The sequence below is a fragment of the Cenococcum geophilum genome (genome assembly GCF_001692895.1).
Source record: "Cenococcum geophilum 1.58 unplaced genomic scaffold K441scaffold_69, whole genome shotgun sequence".
Classification (NCBI taxonomy): domain Eukaryota; kingdom Fungi; phylum Ascomycota; class Dothideomycetes; order Gloniales; family Gloniaceae; genus Cenococcum; species Cenococcum geophilum.
This window is the reverse complement of record NW_027137627.1, coordinates 553,320-575,411: the sequence shown is the minus strand read 5'-3', so window position 1 is coordinate 575,411 and position 22,092 is coordinate 553,320.

Below are 22,092 nucleotides of genomic sequence, written 5' to 3'. Positions count from 1 at the left end.
TATTATAGTACTTTTTTACTCTTTCTTATACTTTCTTTACTAATTCTATAAGGTCTATATAAAGATTTATTAATATCTTTATTCTATCTTTAACTATACTACTTATTTTCTTTACTTATTATAGTAATAACAATATTCTTAGCTTATATCTATAATTTGCCTTAAATAGTAATATGCCTATTCCTTTCTATAGTATTATATTATATATAAACAGTATAATTAGTAATAATAATACCTAATTATTCTATCTATAATTAATATAATATCTTAGATACTATTCTAGCGTCTAATTTAATCTTTCTATTTAACTATCTATCTACGGATAATATGCGGTAGAAGTTACTGCTCTAACTCCTTACTCTACTAAGAATACCTCTTAGAATACTATTATAAATCTTAAATCCCTATCTAATATAATCTTACTTAGTACTTTATGTCTTATAAATACTTCTTTAATATAGATTCTATTATTTACACGCTTGCGGAGAAGAGGATTAATTAATCTAATTAGTAGGTACGGGCTTAAAGGCATTAATTGAGAATGGGTATATTCGCAAGGCCATTTACAAGGGATTGCCCTACCTTAACTAAACGTGATGCCCATAGACCCGTGCGCAAGCATATTGCTGCAGTATCTATTTATAAAGCCCAAAATATGCAACTAAAGAAAAAGGTATAGGTGGGAGGGAAAGCAAGCAAGTAAGGCTTAATTTTGTAAATGTTGATGATATTAGTGTTGCTAAGATGCAGGGGTGCTACTGTAGTGCTCGCTTAGCCACATAGACATATCTATCTATTATTTATATGCTTATAGAGAAGAGGATTAATTAATCTAATTGGTGGGTATAGGCTTAAAGGCATTAATTAAGAATGGGTATATTCGCAAGGCTATTTATAGGGGATTACCCTGCTTTAACTAAATATAATACCTATAGACCTAGAAGCGCAGCGCCCGTACTACACAAGGTAAAGTAGGGGGAAGAAAAAATAAAAAATAAAAAAGGGGGGGAAAGAAAAGATTTAAGTTAATATATTAGAGTGCCAAAATAGGTACTCTTATACGCCATTATGCCTAAATACCTTGCCTATTGTATTTAGGGCGAGTAATAATAAGAACGGTATTGGCGTTTTATATTAGAAGTTTACACTTAGCCGGAATAGGTCTTTTGGGGATAATAAATAGTAAAGCTAGAATGCTTGTAAGGACTACTGGCCTAATTACTATATTTGGCCGTCCGTAAAACCGTTATCTTAAGTATATTAAGTAGCACCTTTCCGAAATAAGTGTCCGTTATAGAGCTTAGAGTAGAGGCCGAGAGTAGCAACTTTATACTTTAGCTTATTCCTAACCATATAGCTTATAAAGGCCAATCTCTTAAAGTAAAAGAGAGGGGCGTTTTTAGGTTGGGGGTTATTTTTAAATAGGTATTTTATAGCTTAAACTGCGTATTTAGGTTGCCCTAAAGCGGCAATTATAATTAAGACTCCTTAGTAATTAACGTCCGTTTTACTATACTTTAGACGTAATATTATATAATCCTCTACTAGTGTTATGTTGTTTCTAGTATATTTTATAGTAGAGAAGGCGTGGCTATCTTTCTGAGCCTTAGTATAGGTAATTTCGCCTAGATAAAGGAATCCTGTAAAGGCTATAGTAACAATAGTGTTAAAGTTAAGATCCTTAACGGATTGGGTATTTAGGGTAACTAATTAGGCGAGGATATCTTTAGTAATTAGCAATCTTTTAGCCGTAGTAGAGGGATTTATAGATATTATACCGTCTAGGATCCTCTTAATAATAGGATTATTAAAGATGGAGGTGTTATAATTAGCGTTAATATAGTGGGATTAAATTATAGAGATATAGGCTCTAACTGTAGTAGGCTTAATACGGCTTATTTTTAGACTAGTATTGCCGAAGATCCATTAGGTAATCTATTCTCCTAGGTAGTAGAGGGGTGCTAGGTACTTTACCGCTCTATAAAGGTCGCAGTAGCCCTTCTAACTCTTAATTGCGGGACGGTATAAATCTCTCGTTCTATCGGAGAGGCCGTACTATAATAGTTGGCTAAAGTATTCTAAGGGGGCTTTTACCTTAATCTAGAAATTAGGTGGGGGGTTTTTAAGAGGGACTAGGTTTCCTATTTCGGCGTTAGATTAAATGTAATAAAGAAGCGTATAGTAATAGTAAATTAAAAGTATCCTAATACGGGTATAGTAATAATACCCTATTGCGATTAAAACGAGATAGAGTATTAGCTAGCCTATTTTCTATAGAGGAAACCTACTCTATATAGAGCGTAATATTATAGGCTATGGCTAGTTAGAGGATCTTATGGAGTAGGTAATTACCCAGTTTTTTTACTACCGTATTTTAGAATCCTAAGAGTGCTACCGTGTTATCTGTATAGATATAGACTAAGCTGTGCTCCTACTATGTTGCCTAGAGCTAGAATAAGGTTGTAATCACTTAGACCTTTTACTTATTAATTAGGGCAAGGCGGTGTTCTGTATTAGGGTAGCAGCTTAAAAAATTATCTTAGGGTAGAGATACCAAATAGGGCGGCTATATTGTCCCTTAAGAATCCTTAAGGAAGAAGAAGGCCCTATAACTAAAAATCCTGGATACGTTTAAGAAGAGATAGAATTATTTTTAATCCGTATTATTAAAGAAGAGGATACTATTTAAAAGGGTAAGAGTATCCCTTTACTATAATAAGTCTTGGCGAAGTTTAGCTATTAGCCATTAGTAAGGATAACTACCTACCTTTATAAAAGTGGAGATAAACTCCTAGATAGAGTAGTTATATAAACGCCTAAGCCTAATTACCTAGGCGTTTTAAGTAAGTCTACTAGCTAGTTTTTAACTTTAAACTAGCGTTAGGGATCTACTACTTAACGCTTTATTAATCTCCTTAATTATAGTGGCCTGTTTTAAAGGAGAAAGACGTAGCTTAGACTTTAGAGTATCTATAATATAACCTAGGACTTTAGCCGTAGTGCCTTTAATATTTTTTAATTCGTTTTATAGGATGCCTAATTTGTTACTTAATTAGTTATATATACTAAGTAATTAAGGGAGGATAGAAGCGTTAGAGAGTATAAAGATAAAGTTATCTAGATAGTGCTTTAAGGCGGTGTTTGGGATATATTGGATAAGTATTTAGTAGAATCCCTCCGTAAAAAGATTAAATAAAAAGGGTATAGTTTAAAGGCTAAATAAGAGGTAACGTTTAAAATATACTATACCCTTCTAGGAGAACCCTATAAGGTATTAAGCTTTAATAGAAAGTAGGATGTTTTAAAAGGCGTCCTTAATATCCCTCTTAATAATTATATAACTACGGCCTATATATATAACGTGTTAGAGAACCTAATTAACTGTTAAATATTATAGTGTGGTAAATGCTATAGGGATTAAGTCGTTAATAGATTAGCTAGATAGTAAGGATAAGTTATAAATACAGCGCTATCCTTTATCCGCTTTAGGTACTAAACCTAGTAGTAAGGATATAATAGGAGATATTGCTATTATAATCCTGCCTATATTTAGATTGGCGCTAATCTTCTCTAAGATTAGGACTATATTTATAGCTATTAAGGCTTAGTTCTTTTAGGAGAGGAGCTTAATTTTTAGGTCTGCCCTAATCTAACATTTAAACTTTAAGATACTAATAATATTGCGTTAGAGGTTGCTGGGGTATAAGGATAGATAACGCCCCCACGCTTAAATAATTAAGGGGGAGGGAGAGTCCTATAGAGGAGAGGAGGGTAGGAAGACTGGAAATAATAGTATAGTATTTAGCTTACCTGTACTATAAGGGTAGAGTATAGTTTCGGCGGAGTATAGGTATAGCTTAATAAAATCCTTTTCCTCCTCTTCCTTTTCCTTATTGACACTTTCCTTTAGTAATTGCTACTTATAATTCCTTATAGTATGCGGGCTACCGTACTTGCTGTAGGTATGCGGGAACTTGCAATTCTTGCCTAGGTTATACTTCCCTCTATTAAAGCTGTAATAGGTTCTTAAGATATTAATACTTACTTGCGTGTGTTTTAAGATAGATACGGATTTATAAGTACTGGGATTGTAATAAATATCTAGGAAGTTACTAGAGATCTTTTAGTTGGCTAGCTCTAACTAGTTCTTTTAAATAACTATAGAGTGGTGCTTTAAGGCCATAGTCATTAAGGGAGTAATTTAGTAGGTAGTAGATAGCCAGATAACTTAATTATAGAAGGTAAGTATTTGGGGAATAAGATCTACCGAAAGATTCTTATATATAATAATTAAAATTATTATATAGTTAAGGAAGCCCTTTACCTATACTTTAACGGACGGGTAGTTCTTTATTATCCCTTCTTTTAGTTTTATAGAAAGGACGCTGTTAATAATAAGGATATTATTTTAAGGCTTAGACTAGAGCTAGTGTATCTAGAGGTAAGAGAGGTTATTAGGTAAGAAAGTACCCTAAAATACCTTAAGTATCTCTTTATTTGGGACGCTAGGGAGGAAGGTATTTAGGATATTAGCTGTAGATGGGAGCAACTTACCCGGTTTATTAATTGGGGTTAAGGATAATACTGCCGTAGCTAATCTCGCTGTTACTATAGTAAGGCTTAATATATGGAGTTTAGTCGCCTGATCTTCCTATTCTTTTTAGACGTATAGCATTTTGGTACGGTCCTTCTGTTCTTAAAGGAGTCTTATTTTCTAGTTGGTTGCCTAGTTCTTAATTTTTTTTACCTAAGCTCTTCTAATCCTTAGGTTCTCCTTGTGTAGTTACTAGAGCCGTTCTTTGGCTTTTTTAGCAGCTAAAGTCTTGCGTTAAGCCGCGGAGAGAGGCGCTATTATAGAGGATAGAGACTATGACGCTAGCGTATCGCCTGAAGGTGTAAGGGAAGGTGAGGGAGACTGGTAGGTAACCTCTGAGGAGTTTAGCTTATTGAGTTTTTGAGGTTTTTATAGATGATTTGCGAAGGTTTAAACGAGCGTATAAGTTGTTGAGTTATTAACAGTAATAATTAATTATTAGAAATTGAGTAAATAAGGCATTGGCTTTTAAATGAGACTAATATAGAAAGCAAGCAAGCAAGGCTTAATTTTGTAAATGTTAATAATGTTGGTGTTACTAAGATGCAGGGGTGCTGCTGCAGTGCTTGCTTAGCCATATAGATATGTCCATCTAGTAATATCCTCTACTAAGATTTTTTTTATATATGCTATAAAGTAGCCCTATTTAGTTAACTTGTCTACTATTACTAAAATTATATTATACTCTTATCTAGTAATAGGATCTTTTAACTTTATTAACTTAATAATAAAGTCCTATAATATAATCTTCTATAGTCTCTCTAGTATTTTAATAGGTTATAGCCCTTTATATAGCTTATACCTTATTAGTTTATTCCTTTAGTAATTTAGATACTCTTTTATTACTTTTCTAGCAATATTTTAGATTTTGTTAATAATATATTCTTCTTAAAGTCTTAACACTAAGCCTATTACTCCATTATGCCCTTAAGTTATTCCCTTATAAAAATCTTCTATAAAATACTCTGCTATGCTTTTTAGGATATACTTTACTTCTTAATTTATATATATATCTATTTATAGGTCTTTTAGCTATACTTTTAAAATCCTTTATATCTAAAAGATTTTTAGTATCTTATAGACTCTATCTAGTTTATTATCCTCTTAAGTTGCTACTAGTTTAGAGTAATTATATCTAATTAACCCATTACTATCTTTATGTAGCATTACTCCTAATAGCTTTTCGTTATTTTATAGTTTAGCCTTTCTATTAAGTACGTCTGCTCTAATATTTTTAGTTTCTTTAGTATACTAAATCTTAAAATAGTATTTTATAAGCATCTCTACCTATCTAACTTATCTTTAATTAAGTTCTTTTATTATTAGGAACCCCATTAAGTTCTTATAATCTATCTTAACTATAAATAGTTTTTCTATACCTTATAAGAATGCTCTTTATTTTTTAAGTGCTATAACTATACCTAATAACTCCTTATTATAGACGTTATAGTTTAACTCTAGTAGTATTATCTTCCTACTATAATATGCTATTAGGTGCTATATATCCTTATATCTTTATAGTAGGTATACTCTTAATATATAGTTTAATATATTTATCTTTATAACCGTGTCTAGTTCTAGTTAATAGATATTAAGGATTAGTTCCTAGGTAAATAACTCCTTAAATTCCTTAAATAACATCTTTTATTTATTTCCCTATACCTATAATTTCTCTTTCTTTATAAGCCTAGTAAATAGTTTAATATTCTTTAACTATTATACTATAACCCTTCTATAGTAGTTGCAAAACCCTAAAAATAACCTTAACTATGTTATATTTTCTAGTTCTTACTAACTTACTATAGCTTTAATTTTCCTTAGGTCTATACTAATATAACCTAGTTTAATAATAAATTTAATAAAATTAGTCTTTCTTATAAAGAACTTATATTTCTTAATTATTACTAGTATCTATTTCTCTTATAGTTTCTTTAAACCCTATTTAACGTGTTCCCTATATTCTTCCTTAGTTATTAAATAGATAATAATAATATTAAGGTATGCTATAATAAACTTATTAAGGTGTTCTCCTAATATACTATTAATCCGTTTCCAAAACGTTACTAGTATATTTATTAATCTAAATTATATAACTAATAGTTTATATAGTCCTTCTCTTAACCTAAAAGCTGCCTTTTATTTATTGCCTTCCTTAATTCTAATCTAATAGTATGCCTATCTTAGATCTATCTTTATAAAGATTTGCGCGTTACCTATCCAGTCTTAGATTTCGCTAATTAAGGGTAAAGGATATCTATCCTTCTAAGTAATGCTATTTAATTATTTATAGTTAATACATAACCTAAGTTTTCTATTCTTTTTGGTATAAATAATACTAAATAGCCTATTAATAACTGTAATAGTTTAATATATTCCTTTTATAAGTTCTCCTAGATAAACTCTTTAAGTGCGCTTATCTTTTCCTAAGTAAGCTTATAGGTTAGAAAGAACCTTAGGCTTATTTCTAGTTTTAACTTTATTTTATAGTTTTATACTATATAATTTGCTAGCTTTTTACTTTCTAGGCTCTATAGTTTTTTACTATACTTATAGTATCTCTTTAGTATATAACTTAAGCCTTACTTAGTCTCTTTATATATCGCTCTGGCTTAATACTATACTAACTTAATTTACTATTATATTTTGCGTTATTAAGTATTTCTAATATTAACCTAACTTATAATCTAATTAATCCTTAGGTTATATTTCTGTAACTAAGGCATACTTAATACTACCTTATCCTGTCCTAATAGTAAGATATTAAAAGATATCTTAATTTATTTTCCTTTAATGGTTATTTAAATAGGTCCTATTTTAAGGTTAATAATCCCTCCTCTATGGGCTATTAGATCTCCTAATATTATAACTAATAGGTAAAGTTACTCCTTTTATCTATAAGGTAATTTTATTCTCTTAACTACTACTAGTAAGATATAGTTTTATATTACTCTACTATCTATTAGTACTTTAAACTACTAATCTTACTATTTAACTTATAAATTTAGGTATTATCCTTAAATTCCTTTAAGGGTTTAAGGCTTTACTACTAGCTCCTTTTAGTTTTATAAGCCTTTACTTTTCCTAACTATTAGCTACTTAATCCTATTATACTTAGCTTACTCTTTAGCTAGTACTTAGTTTACTTTGTATCTTTAATATACTATAAATATATATTCTCTAGGTATTCCTACCACTATTATCTATCTAAGTATTCTTCTATAAGGAATCTTCCTAGTTAAAGTATTAAATCCCCTAATTTTTAAACTTCCGCTAGATACCACCTATATATATACTTAGTATTTCTATACTATTACTTATCCGGCGCCCAATATATTCTTATAGGTTATTTCCTTTTTTTTTCCTTTAGATTCTTATGTATTTTATATATATTATCTATATATACAATCTATAATAGCATATAGTATACTAGGTGCTTTAGGTTAACTTTTAACTTGTCTTTATCTTTAAGTTTAAATCTTTATTATATTAATCTAAACGTTATAACTTTATTTATAGGTACTAAAATATGCTTTTTACTTCTTTAGTCCTCTAATTATTCCTTTAAATCCTTTGGTATTATAATTAAGGCTCCTTTAATATAAGTTATGGCCTTCTCTATAATTGGGTAATTTTAGATAACTTTTTTATCTAACTATATATAGAAATCTTCCTACTTATTATTATATTGTTGCCTATACTACTTTTAGTATAGCTGCTAAAGTATATAACGTGTTTTATAAGCGAGCGACGCACCTAAGCAAGCGACGCGCGCCCCACCAGCACGTCAATTGCGTAGTAATAATATGCAATATCTTAATAACGTAATATCTAAAAGACTTCTTCCGAAGTAGATATATAGCTTACTATCTTTAATATTAAATCCTAGCAGATTTTAAGTATTTAATACGCTGCAAAAGTATATAATGTCCTTAAAGCCTTAGTTCGCCACCGTCGCGCTAGATAACGTATAAGACGCGACTACAAACTGAACTTAAAGCGCCTTATAAAACTAGAAGAGGAGGTTATTATTTAGAGTATCCTTAATTACTCTTTACGTGGGCTACCGCCCTTAAAGGCTATAGTATAAGATATAGCTGATAAACTGCTAAGAGAACGAGGTGGTAAGCCTGTTGGTAAGAACTAGGTTAATAACTTTATTAAGCGTATACCTGAGCTAAAAACACGCTGGAGCTGTCCGTATAATTAACAGCGAGCTCTTTATAAGGATCCAGCGCTTATCTAGCGCTGGTTTAAGCTTGTTCGGACTATAAAAGAGAAGTATGGTATTACTAATAAGGATATATAGAATTTTAATAAGTCTAGCTTCCTTATAGGCAAGATTACACCTTAGCTTATAGTAACAGGCTTAGAGAAACCCGGGAAAGTAAAGAAACTTTAACCTGGCGATTATAAGTGGGTTACCCTAGTACAAGCCGTTAGGGCGATAGGGAAGCGCATACTACCCTTTATTATTTTTACTAGTAAGGTTCTAATCTTAACCTAGTTCGACCTAGGTATACCACGTAATTAGGTAATATTAGTTAGTCTAAATGGCTGGATAAGTAACGATCTAGCGCTTACCTAGCTTAAACACTTTAATAAGCATGCGAAGCCCGTGGGGGTATATAGAATGCTTATTATTAATAGCTATAAGAGCCATTGCTCTATAGATTTCTAGGACTACTGTAAGGAAAAGAAGATAATTACTCTCTATATACCTGCCTATTTATTACACCTATTGTAGCCTCTTAACGTCGCCTACTTCTCGCCGTTAAAGCGCGCGTATAGCGATGGTATATCGGCCTTGGCACGCAACCACGTCCACTATATTAGTAAGGAACCTTCCTACTAGCCTTTAAAGCTGCCTACAAGCAGACATTTACTAAGAATAATGCTTAAGCAGGGTTTCGAGGCGCTAGGCTTATTCTATTTAACCCAGAGGTAGTGCTATTAAAGCTTAATATGAGGTTGCGGACTCTAACTCTACTACGGCAAGATGGCGTTATATAGAAGGTAAAGATACCGCGCAACGCTAAAGAACTAGAGGCTTAGACTACACTTATTTAATAGAGAATAAGAAACCGCCCTAGGTCTTCTAGAAGTTTATTAAATAAGTAAGTATAATAGCTAAGTAAAGGCGCCTAGCAGATAGCTTATAATATAGTGTTAATATAAGAAGAAATAGGCCGCCTATAAGACGCTGTTAAGGCGTTAACAAAGCGTAAAATATATAAAAGGCGGTATATATAGACAGAGGAGACGCTAACGGTTGGGGAGGTATCTAACTTTATTGCTAAAAGGGAAGGTAGTAGTTGTAACGACGGCGACACGGCTGCGAAGAGGGTACGCGTTGGTAGACGCTGCGGGCGCTGCGGTGAGGTTGGATATAATACCCGCACTTATACAGCAGATATAGAGCAATTAGATAATAGCAATAGCTCTAAAGAATAGTATAATACTACACCGAGTATAAGAAATTGTTGCGGTATTATAATATAGCGCTGCGTAGTCGACGCGCTAGTGGGGCGCGTCGCTCGCTTGAGTACGTCACTCGCTTACAAAACACATTACAGCTTATCTATAAGGAAGTATTTTCTTATTACTACGTTATAATAGCCCTTTATATATTGTTTTTTTAAATCTAGTAAAGATCCCTAGATCCTCTTTATCTTCTAGTTTAGTAAGCTACTTAGCTCTTAGTATACCTACCCTAGGCCTATTAGTAATCCTTTATACTAGTACTCTATCCCTTATATAACCTAATATACTAAATCTCTTATTTAGTTTCTATTCTTACTATATAATAATTCTTTATCTAAATTCCTCTATAGTTTTTTTAGTTTATATCTTATAAATAGATCCTTAAAGTTTTCTTACTTCTTAATCTTAGTATTAATATTTTAATTTCATTACCAAGTCCTACTCGCAATTTCTTTAATAGTCCTTATTTAGTTACTAGAATCTTAGTTCTATAAGATTTTTAATCTTAAGCTTACTTTTATCTTAAGCTTTACTCTAGCCTTAGTATAACTAGGCTTCTTTAGTATTCTTATCTTATCTTAAGAGTCTTAAATCTTACTTATCTCGTCTTAAGAGTCTTATATTTTTAGGAAACTTCGTCCTAAGCTTATTTGTATATTACTAAACTAAGCTATTACCTTACTCTATTAGTTATTATCTATTATAGGTCCTTAAGCTTACCTTATCTTATCTTAAGAATCTTAGTTATCTTATATCTTATTTTAAGAATCTTAAGTCTCTAGCCTTTTACCTTTATTAAATACTAAAGTAGTTTATTATCCTACTCCTCTTATATCTTATAAAGTAATAGATATTATATCTAGTGGGGTTTTAATCCCTACTAATATTCCCTATTTTATAGTGGAATTATTCTTTACCTCTTATATAATATTTCTAAGATCTATATACTTCTAGTAAGCTACCTTTATAGCCTTATTATTACTAAATATTTCGCCTATATTAAACTTATTATCCTTAATATCCAATTTATAAACTAGTTTATTAGTTCCTCTATATTTTATAAGTTTTAGCTTTTATAGCTAATAGCTTATATTATACTTAGCGTCTTTATAAATTTAGTATATGTTATTATAATAAAACGTAAAACTTTTAATTAAATACTCTTTTATTTCTTATAATATATTATTATCTCTATATATATATATATTATTTACTAGTCTTATTTCTTTTACTATATAATAACTTTAACTACTTTTATAGTCTTTAATATAATAACCCTATTTTCTATAATTTATATAAGCTCCTTTTTTAAACTATTTTTATTATTATAGAGTCCGCCTAAATATCTTTTACTACTAAGATCCCTAGTTTAGCCTCTACTTTTTAAACCTTTAATTACTTAATTCTAATCCTTTAGGTTTCTATAATTTCCTATTCTACTTTTTAAATTTTTTAATACTACTTAAGTCTATTAGCTTTACGCTATACTATAGTTTTTACCTTTAACTTTATTATTACGTATTTTGCGCCTTATATAACTATAAAACTTTATTCTAACTCTTCTTAGTCTACTCTCTTTAGTAGATCCTATTATTAATCTTAATTACTTAATTAATTAAATTTCTAAAAGTATCCGTATCTTTTATTAAAATAATTATATCCTAAAATTTTACTTTAAGTTATTGCTTATACTATACTATAAGCGCCTTATTATTCTATTTAACCTATATTACTAATATTTAAAACTATATTATATACTTAATTACTAAAGTCCTTTATACTAGGTTTTAAAGCTTTCTTTTTACTATTATAGTTACCTCTAGGTTTCTAAATATTTATATTAATTATTCTATAAACCTATTTTAACTTAAGAATATATATTAAACTTCCTAGTTAGTAGTTATTATACTATATTCTTATATTTCCGTAAGGTAAAATTTAAACCACTTAAGTGCCCTTTCTATTAAGAATAATCCTATATAAGTAACTTAATTTATAAACATTTCTAGTTTAACTCCTTCTTATATAACCTTAAAGTGCATTTATATAAGAAATCCCTTAAGCTTTAACTTCTTTCTTAAGAATTGCTTAATTAAGGGTAACTTAACCTTAGCTACTCCGATTCTACTAATCCTTTCTTTAAATATCTTATTATTATCTATTAATTAGTTAACTATTTCCTATAGCTATCTAATAGTAACTAGTTAAGAGTTAGTATTTTTTACTATACTAGTATTATTACCTAATCTTAATATAGTCGCTATTATTAACGGCGTTATAGCTAGTACTTTTAGTGGCATATTATTTAACTTTATTAATACTATAACCTTAGTAGTAAATAAATAACAAAGCCTTATAGTAGGAACTATAGTAGACTTATTAATAGGCCAGGTATATAGGTAAATAAGAAGTTAATAATATAATAATAACCGGTAGAGTAGTTACCTAATAGATTAACTCTAATTATATTCTAAGATTTACTATAAAGGAGAGAGCTATCTAGGTAGGAACTGTGGTTCTTTAAATATATAACTATATTTTTAAAAAATCCCCTTTATATATAAGATACGTATTATATATATTATATATACATTCCCTTTATATACTGCGTATACTATATATAACGTTATATAACCTTACTTACTATTCCTTATTATATAGCTCTATTAGCTCTATTCTAAACTATGCCTAAATTAACTAACTAGCCTCTTCCGACTCTTCTTTAAGTAGTTATAATATTGTACTTAAAGCGTCTATAACACTTTCCCCTCTAAATTTTTTCCTTACTAAGGTTTTTTATAAGGTTTTATTAAGGCTTAAGTATATAAAGGATTAGGAACGACCCTTTTTAAAGGGGGGGGGCATTATTAGGTAAAACCTAAGTAGATAGTTATATAGCTATAAGGTATAGGCGACCCTAGGGCAACCTAAGGGTGACTTACCCGTAAGGTACGTACTCTATATATACTTAGGGGAAACCCTTCCTACCTTATATACAGACTCCTCCTTTTCCCTTAAGGATTTGTCTGTCTATACAATATACCTATTATTCTATTATTAGACTCCCTATCTACATTCTTACCTTATAGCTTAATAGGAATAAATTAGAAATTAATAAATAGGATATAGAAATTAATAAATTAATAAAGTATAAATATAAGAATAACCTTTAGATAATAGATATAATAAAAGTAATTTAAATAGGGAAATGGTAATATAAGGATATTATACTTACTAAATGCAAAATCTATAATAACTGGTTATTATTATAGACGCTTTAAGTACAATATTACGACTACTAGGAGAGAAGTCAGAAGCAGCTAGTTGGTTAATTAAGGTATAGTCTAAAATGGAGCTAATAGAACTATATAACAAGGAATAGTAACTAAAGTTATATAACGTGCTATATATTAAACGCGAGAAATAAAAGAAACTTATATACCTTATATATAAAACGTACTTTACGTATAAAGAGGATTTCTTAGGAGTATAGTTATATATTTAAAGGACTACAGTCTCTACCTAAATAGTTCTTCTCTTTTTATAGTAAATCTTAAAATATAATTAGAGTTAATCTATTAGGCAACTACTCTACTAGTTATATTTATATTATTAACTATTCTATACCTATATACGCAGCTTATTAATAAGTTTACTATAGTTCCTACTATAAGGCTTTATTATATATTTACTACTAAGGTTATAGTAAAAGAAGTTAAATAATATGCTACCAAAAGTAGTAGCTATAACGGCGTCTATAGCGGCGACTACCTTAAAATTAGGTAATAATACTAGTATAGTAAATACTAACTTATAACTAGTTACTGTTAAATAGCTATAAGAAATAGTTAATTAATTAATAAATAATAATAGGATATTTAAAGAAAGCATTAATGGGATTAGAGTAGCTAAGGTTAAGTTACCCTTAATTAAGCGATTTTTAGAAGAAAAGTTAAAGCTTAAGGAATTCCTTATATAAATATACTTTAAAGTTATATAAAAAGGAGTTAAACTAGAAACGCTTATAGATTAAATTACTTATATAGGATTATTTTTAATAAGAAGGGCACTTAAGTAGTTTAAGCCTTACCTTATAGAGGTATAGGAGTATAGCATAATAACTATTAACTAGGAAGTATAGTATATATTCTTAAATTAAAATAGGTTTATAAAATAATTAATATAAATATTTAAAGACCTAAAGGTAACTACTATAGTAAAAAGAAAGCTTTAAAACCTAGTATAAAGAACTTTAGTAATTAAATATATAATATAGTTTTAAATATTAGTAATATAGGTTAAATAGAATAATAAAGCGCTTATAGTATAGTATAAATAAGGACTTAAGGTAAAAGTTTAGAATATAATTATTTTAATAGAAGATACGGATAATTATAGGGATTTAATTAATTAAGTAATTAAAATTAATAATAGGATTTATTAAAGAGAGTAAACTAAAAAGGGTTAAAATAAAGTTTTATAGTTATATAAGGCGCAAAACATATAATAATAAAGTTAAAGTTAAAAACTATAATATAGCGCAGAGCTAATAGACCTAAGTAGTACTAAAGAATTTAAAAAATAAAATAAGAAATTATAGAAACCTAAAAAATAAGAATTAAGTAATTAAAGGTCTAAGAAGTAAAGGCTAAACTAGGGATCTTAGTAGTAGAAGATATTTAGGCAGACTCTATAATAGGAAAAATAGTTTAAAAAAGAAGCTTATATAAATTATAGAAAATAGAGTTATTACGTTAAAGACTATAAAAGTAGTTATAGTTACTATATAATAAAAGAAATAAGATTAGTAGACAATATATACGTATAAAGGGACAATAATATACTATAAGGAATAAAAATATATTTAATTAAAAGTTTTACGTTTTATTATAATAACGTATACTAAATTTATAAAGACGCTAAGTATAGCGTAAGCTATTAGCTATAGGAGCTAAAATTATTAAAGTTTAGAGGAACTAATAAACTAGTTTATAAATTGGATATTAAGGATAATAATTTTAATATAGGCGAAATATTTAATAATAAAAGTAGCTTACTAGGAGTATATAGACTTTAAAGATATTATATAAAAGGTAGAGGATAATTTTACTATAAAATAGGGAATATTGGTAGGGATTAAGACCCTACTAGATATAATATCTATTACTTTATAAGATATAAGAGAAGTAGAATAGCAAATTACTTTAGCACTTAATAAAGGCAAAAGGCTAAAAACTTAAGATTCTTAAGATAAGATAAAAGATTTTTAAGACAAAATAAGGTAAGCTTAAGGACCTATAATAAATAATAACCGATAAAGTAGAGTAACGGCTTAGTTTAGTAATATATAAATAAGCTTAGGACGAAGTTTCCTAAAGATATAAGACTCTTAAGACGAGATAAGTAAGATTTAAAACTTTTAAGATAAGAGGAGAATACTAAAAAAGCCTAATTGGACTAAGACTAAAGTAAAGCTTAAGAAAAAAGTAAGCTTAAAATTAAAAATCTTATAGGACTAAGATTTTAGCAATAAAATAAAAACTATTAAAGAAATTGCGAGTAAGGCTTAGTAACTAGATTAAAATATTAATACTAAAACTAAGTGTTGGACTCACAAGGGGATATCACGTAGCTACGGTTCGTAGATAGTATGATAATTGTTATTCTTCTATTCTTAAAGAAAGGGGTAAGGAACTTAAGGTTCCTCACCACGCTAGTGCCGCGGCGGCACGTGATGGCAACTTGCCATACGTGACGGTAATATGCCTTATATGGTGACCATTTGCCTTTATTCCTAACACTAGCAACTCTTCTTTTGTGGTTGCCATCTATATATATATACCGCTTAACTAGCAGAACAAAAATTAATCCTCCTTACTTACTATTGCTATTGCAATATAAGTCTCGCTGTCCTAAAATTTGCCTCTTAGCACGTAGTGCTTTCTTGCTTATAAGTTATAGGTAGGTATCTTGTTAGTAGGGCCGCCAAGGCGCTAGCGGTAAGCGAGCTAATAGCGATTTTCCATCCCGGGGATGGAAAATCCTAATTGGCTGGTTTAAGTTAGGGTTTGCAGAATCTAACCAATTAGACAACTTTAACCGCCGGTCAAAGTTCCTGGATATCTTAAGACCTTACATAACTAAGAAATTTCTAGGGACTCCCTTTTAACCCAACCTTTAACTCGTACACGTAGAGTATTTGTATTAACAAACGTCTCTAGTGCCTTGTTTAGGTTCGCCTTTATTATTATATCTACCGGGTTATCTTAGCCATTAATCTATTAAATCTTAAAGAGTTCTTAACGCTCGTAGGATTGCCGAAGTACTATAATATCGATTATAAGGCGCTTCTTCTTCGTGGTATTAAGCTTAACTAAACACTTATAGAGGGAAAATAAATCGGTGCATACGATTATAGGGATAACGGAAAGTTTAAGTTAATCTATAATTATCTTTAGGGTAGTTCTAATTGCAATTGCTATATCAACTCCGCTAACTATTTTATATATCTCTAACGCCAAAACACTTTAGGTAACGCGCTTGCTCTTAATTAAGCTTTAATAGATAAGATTGCCATAGATTATAAAGTTATTCTCTTTAGTAAATTCGTTCGCGATAATAATCTTATATCCTAACTAGGAGCTAAAATCTTTATTATTTGTAAACGATCCATTAATAAATATAAAGAGCTTGGCGGTAGGAAGATTAATAGGCACGTAAAGTAGTCCCCAATTAAGATAGTTCATTTACCAGAAAAGACGTTTATTTAGGGCAAGAACGTCGTCCTTAGTTGGTTCCTAGTGTTAGGCGGTAACGGAGAGATTAAATAAAGCCTTAGGTTAATAGATAGAAGCAATATAAGCTCCGCGAGCGCGTTACTCTACGTATCCTTACTTTAGGGAATTAACGTTAATAACGTTGATCTTCTTACCTTAACCCTTCTGGCGCAAAGTAATGGAATCCTCGTTTAGGGAGAGGATGCATCTATTAAAGAGTAATAGTATTGTTAAGTTAAGCTTTTCCTTTAGCTTTGCTATAAGATTTGCCTTTACTAGCTTATCCTCTTTAAGAGCTGAGAATTGGTCGTCTCCTAAGATAATTATATTATTAGTTTATATACCGACGATTCCGAATAGGGTTCCCGTAATTATAATAAGGAAGCAGGGATTAAATATAGAAGTAGTTATTAAAAGCTTCTCTTTATAGTGCTTGCTGTAGGTAGCCCACCAGTGAGTTCCTACCTCTACAATTCTATACAATGGCTTAAGCACAACCATGATCGTGTTTTTAGGATACTGGTGGCGAATTTGCTCTGGAAGGTATGCCAATATTAAGCGCTAAAGGTGCGTCTCTAATTGGGTGTAGGCTTAAGTAATATCTTATAAATAAACTGCTATTTTATTCTTTATTAAGGAGGGAGCTAATGTAACAATAACTCGCTGACTAGCTCGTTAAATTATAGGAGATTGTATAAGAATTATCTCTTTGCTATTATCGTTATAACCTTAGATAATAAGCCTTAATTTCTTAAATGGGGCGTTAGTAGCTTTGCCCTTAATCTCGTTGACTATTCTTGACTTAAAGATGCGAACTTTATCGAACTTAGTAGGGTTATATTTCTTAAATTTAAAGACTCCTCTTGTAATAAGACCGTCGATCTCCTGCTTGTCAGATGCTTAGAAAGGAGCTCCTAGGGTTGTAATACAACCTTCCTTTTAGAGCTGTTTTGCGAGCTTAAAGTCAGCCTTCTCTTTGGCTGTTATAAAGGCCATTGATAACTTGACTCTACTCTCTATAGCAGCAACAAATTGCTCTTTGAAATTAATAAGATGTTGGCGATTTTGTAATCCCTTCGGGCGACCTCTACCGCGTCGTGGTTGCGGCACGTCTACTACAATTATATCAGGATTACAGTCGCCTTCTAGGGCACGTTAATCGTGGTTCTCCTCTAGGGCATCTTTTAGGGCATCTTCTGGGGCATCCTGTAAAGGCTTGGAACTGTTATCTTTATAATAGGGCCTAATAACGGTTGAACGGAATTAAGTAGGTCTATGGGGCATCTAAAGAGTGTAAGTTTAACTATTAATTGTAATAAGTTTATGTGGGCCTAACCATCCTCCCTTTTCACGCCATACCCGTACTTTAGATTAGAGTGGCAGATTAAGCATAGTCGAGGTGTTTGGGCCATTTCTTATTCCTAGTACATTATTGACCTGGCGCGTAGCGTATAGACGTTATACCTCCTTCGTTGCTTTGCGAATAGCCTCAGCTCATTATATAATAGAGGGAGATAGTGGAGAATTATTAGTTATTTAAGGGTAGGCGCCAAAGACTAGCAATATAGGTACGAGTCCATCCGGGCCAGCGGAATTGTTAATAGCTTTAACAGCTATTTGCAAGGTAAGTTCTTCGCTAGCGTCCTTTAGTTTTAAAGAGATAATCTTATATACGCGGCGTAATGGCGTGTAATATTGCTCCACTTTTCTAATACTATTATATGCCTTAATAGGGACTTTTTTAACCTTAATTACTATTGCCTTTGTTTGTTGTCGGAACTCTATAGATAAGAAGTTCTTTCCTATATTATAGACGATTTGATTAGGGGGTCCTAGGTAGACATTAATCCAGTATAACTAAAGGGTATCCTATNCGTTCCTAGCTAANATATCCTTTAAGAATNNTGCGGCTTNGAAGGAGGTTNNGAAGTNAACAACTTNGAGTACTGGCTTGCCGCTAAGGTATATAACGTTAACGATGATACAGAAGTTAAAGTTGTAGTTATCTTTAAGGGTAAACTTAAATCGGCCAGGGGACCTCTGGTTTATTTAGTAGTGGTGGCAGTATTTTATAAGATGCTTAATTGCCTTAACCTTAACTTTATGGCCTACTCGCTGAAGAACCCTAAGCAATTAGTAAACTAATAGGTAACTAAAACAACAGTATAGTTGGCGTAACTTTAACTTAGTTAAATGGCTTTAAGCAACACTTTTTTCTAGTTATTAAAGGAGCAGCTAAGGGTGACCCTACTTATATATAATAGGCACCCGATTATCTCCCTACACGAGCATATTCTTAAGGTTATTAAGCTTAACGCCTAGTTTATCTATATCTTTAATGTAAAATAGAAACGGGGTGTTTGTAGGAACAACGTGAAAAGTAATATACCCTAAGGGGGTTTAAACCCTAATTGTGCTGAGAGAGATTATAGTACCTTTGCCAAAACAAATCGTGTATTAGCCTGCTGTTAAATAGTCAATCTAAATAGAGCTATTAAGCTACTAAAGGGCTTAAACTTAAGGTTCTCCTACTATAGATACTCCTGCGGCTCTAGTATCCGGTATAATACTATAGAAGACGTTCGCCGAGTATTTGTCGTTAAAGGAAAACGCAGAGCTCTCCTTTGGCTTGTTAAAGATATCTAACTTCGTAATAAAATAGAGCGTAGATTGGTTATTAAGAACAGCAACGGTTTATATGCCATTTACCTTACTATACTTAGTAAAGTATTAGTTAGGTAAGTAATCCTCAATTTCTATATCTATAAGGAGCTATTTAGTCTTATTAACCTCACCCTTAAGGTCTTTTACGCCTTCGTATTAAACCAGGAAGCTTTAGAAGTAGGCCGTAGTAACCTTACAATTTTTGACATTTCTTGCACTCTAACGGAACTTATTATATACCTCTTTTCGCTTATTAAGGGAGTGTCTAGTTAACTAGCAATTTGGCTTCTTATAAACGTAGCACTTCTTTTAGTAATTACTTCGAAATAAACCTCTACAAGGACCTCCATAATTACCTTATAGTTAACATTAATTGTACCCTTTGCTGTATTCCCTACTACGGCCGCCATATGTTTAATTAGTCCAGTTGTAATTATATTAGTTGGGAACGCTTAGTTGGGTAGGGCTTTCGGTATAGAGCTGTTGAGATTCTTATGTTTGTATTGTAGTACCTACGGCGAAGCATAGCTCGGTATATACTCCTTTAAATGTGTTTATAGGTTTATATAGCGCCAAGTTACACTTAGGAACGCCACGGCATGCTAAGATAACCTGGTCCCTTAGGCTGTTCTCGTTTTAGTAAGTTTCGGTAAGTCTATATTAGATTTTCTGGAGTTTATTAAAGAGTAGTTAAAGACACTCTAGGTAAGTCGTTGTTGGGTTAAAAGCGATAACTCTCTAGAATATAGTCTCCCGCTATTTGGATATATAGAGTTAGCGGTTCTTATTGGTTTTAAAGTGGGCTCTAGTAAGCTGAAGCATTATATTAAAGCTATAGTTTTTACCTACGATATAGTCGTAATAGAATGTTGCCGCCCGTCCCTTTAACATGACAGAGAAAGCATAATGGAACTAATAGCGTTAAATTCTAACCTTATTGCAGCAGTTATAAAAGACCTATAGTTTTGCTCCGAGCATGTCGTATAATTCTCCTCTAAACTTCTTCTCTTCGTCTAAATATACCTTTATTAGATTCGTGACTTCTTAAGATAGAGGCTTATTGGTTGGCTGGGATAGAGGAGTTAGAGGTAGTAAAGGTAGAGGAAGAGTACCTCTAGGTAGTAGAGCACCTTTAGGTAGGAGAGTAGCGTTTTAGGGGTTTTGTTCTAAATTAAAGTTGCTTTTTAAAGAATATAGGTTGGTTTTGGGTTTCCGTAGTTAATGTGTAATCTTAGCTTCCGTCTATACTGGTTCTTCTATACTAGTAAAAATGGCGTAAATATTACTAGTAATTGGGTTACCGTCCTTAGCAACGTACACCCTATTCCTTTAGAGGGAGTCTTAAAAATTCTGAATAATATTAATATTACTAAGTGCCTAGGTGTCGGCGGTCTATCCTATAAAATCCTCCCTAAAGTATTCCCATAACTGTAAATCGGCGTAGTAGCTATCTTGGTAGAATAGAATATAGTGTAGAAGAAAGCCGTTAACTTATTTTACGGTATAGGTTGTTGCATTAAAGGTAAATGCGTCCTAATCTTCATTAATAAGTTTCGTATATATAGCTACCCCTAGTAGTAAGGAGTCTCTTTAGTTGTTTGGAGTGGCCATAGTTATATCTTTAGAGGAAGGGAATATTGGTAGTGTAGGGATTGTCGTTTAGTACGCGTTCGTGATATATATTTGCGATTATAGGGCTTAGGACTAGTTTTGGCCTTAAATCGCGAAGACTTGTAAAGCGTGTTGTTCTGCGTAATGGACGTAAGAATCCGTAATCTTAGAAAGGCTTAGGACCAGTTTTGGCCTTTAAATCCTTAGATTCGTGGAAGAGTTCTATTTAAGGTTTAGGACCAGTTCTAACCTTAAAAGACAGCTTCCTCTAGCACAAGTAGCACTAGTATAGTGGCTTATCTCTTCTTGGTAAAAACCTAGCTGTTCTATAGTATAACTGTGAAGTTAACCACTGATTAGTATTGGACTTATAAGGGGATATTACGTAGCTACGGTTCGTAGATAGTATGATGATTGTTGTTCTTCTATTCTTAAAGAAAGGGGTAAGGAACTTAAGGTTCCTTACCACGCTAGTGCCGCGGCGGCACGTGATGGCAACTTGCTATACGTGACGGCAATATGCCTCATATGGTGACTATTTGCCTTTATTCCCAACACTAAGAAGTAAGATAACTTTAAGGATTTATATATAAGACGTAAACTAAAAAAAACTATAGAAGAATTTAGATAAAGAATTATTATATAGTAAGAATAGAAACTAAATAAGAGATTTAGTATACTAGGGCGTATAAAAAATAGGGTACTTATATAAAGAATTACTAATAGGCCTAGAGTAAGCATATTAAGAGCTAAGTGGTTTACTAAATTAGAAAACGAAGAGAATTTAAAAATCCTTACTAGGTGTCTGTATAAGTAGAGGTTACGTGGTCATGTCTTTAATTAGTCATCCTTACGGTGACTTATCAGCCCCCTATTTAGGCACCGCGATCCTTACGATCCTCTGCAAAAGACACGAATAAATCAAGAACTAGTTACCATATATTGCAATTGCAGTACCCCCCCGGG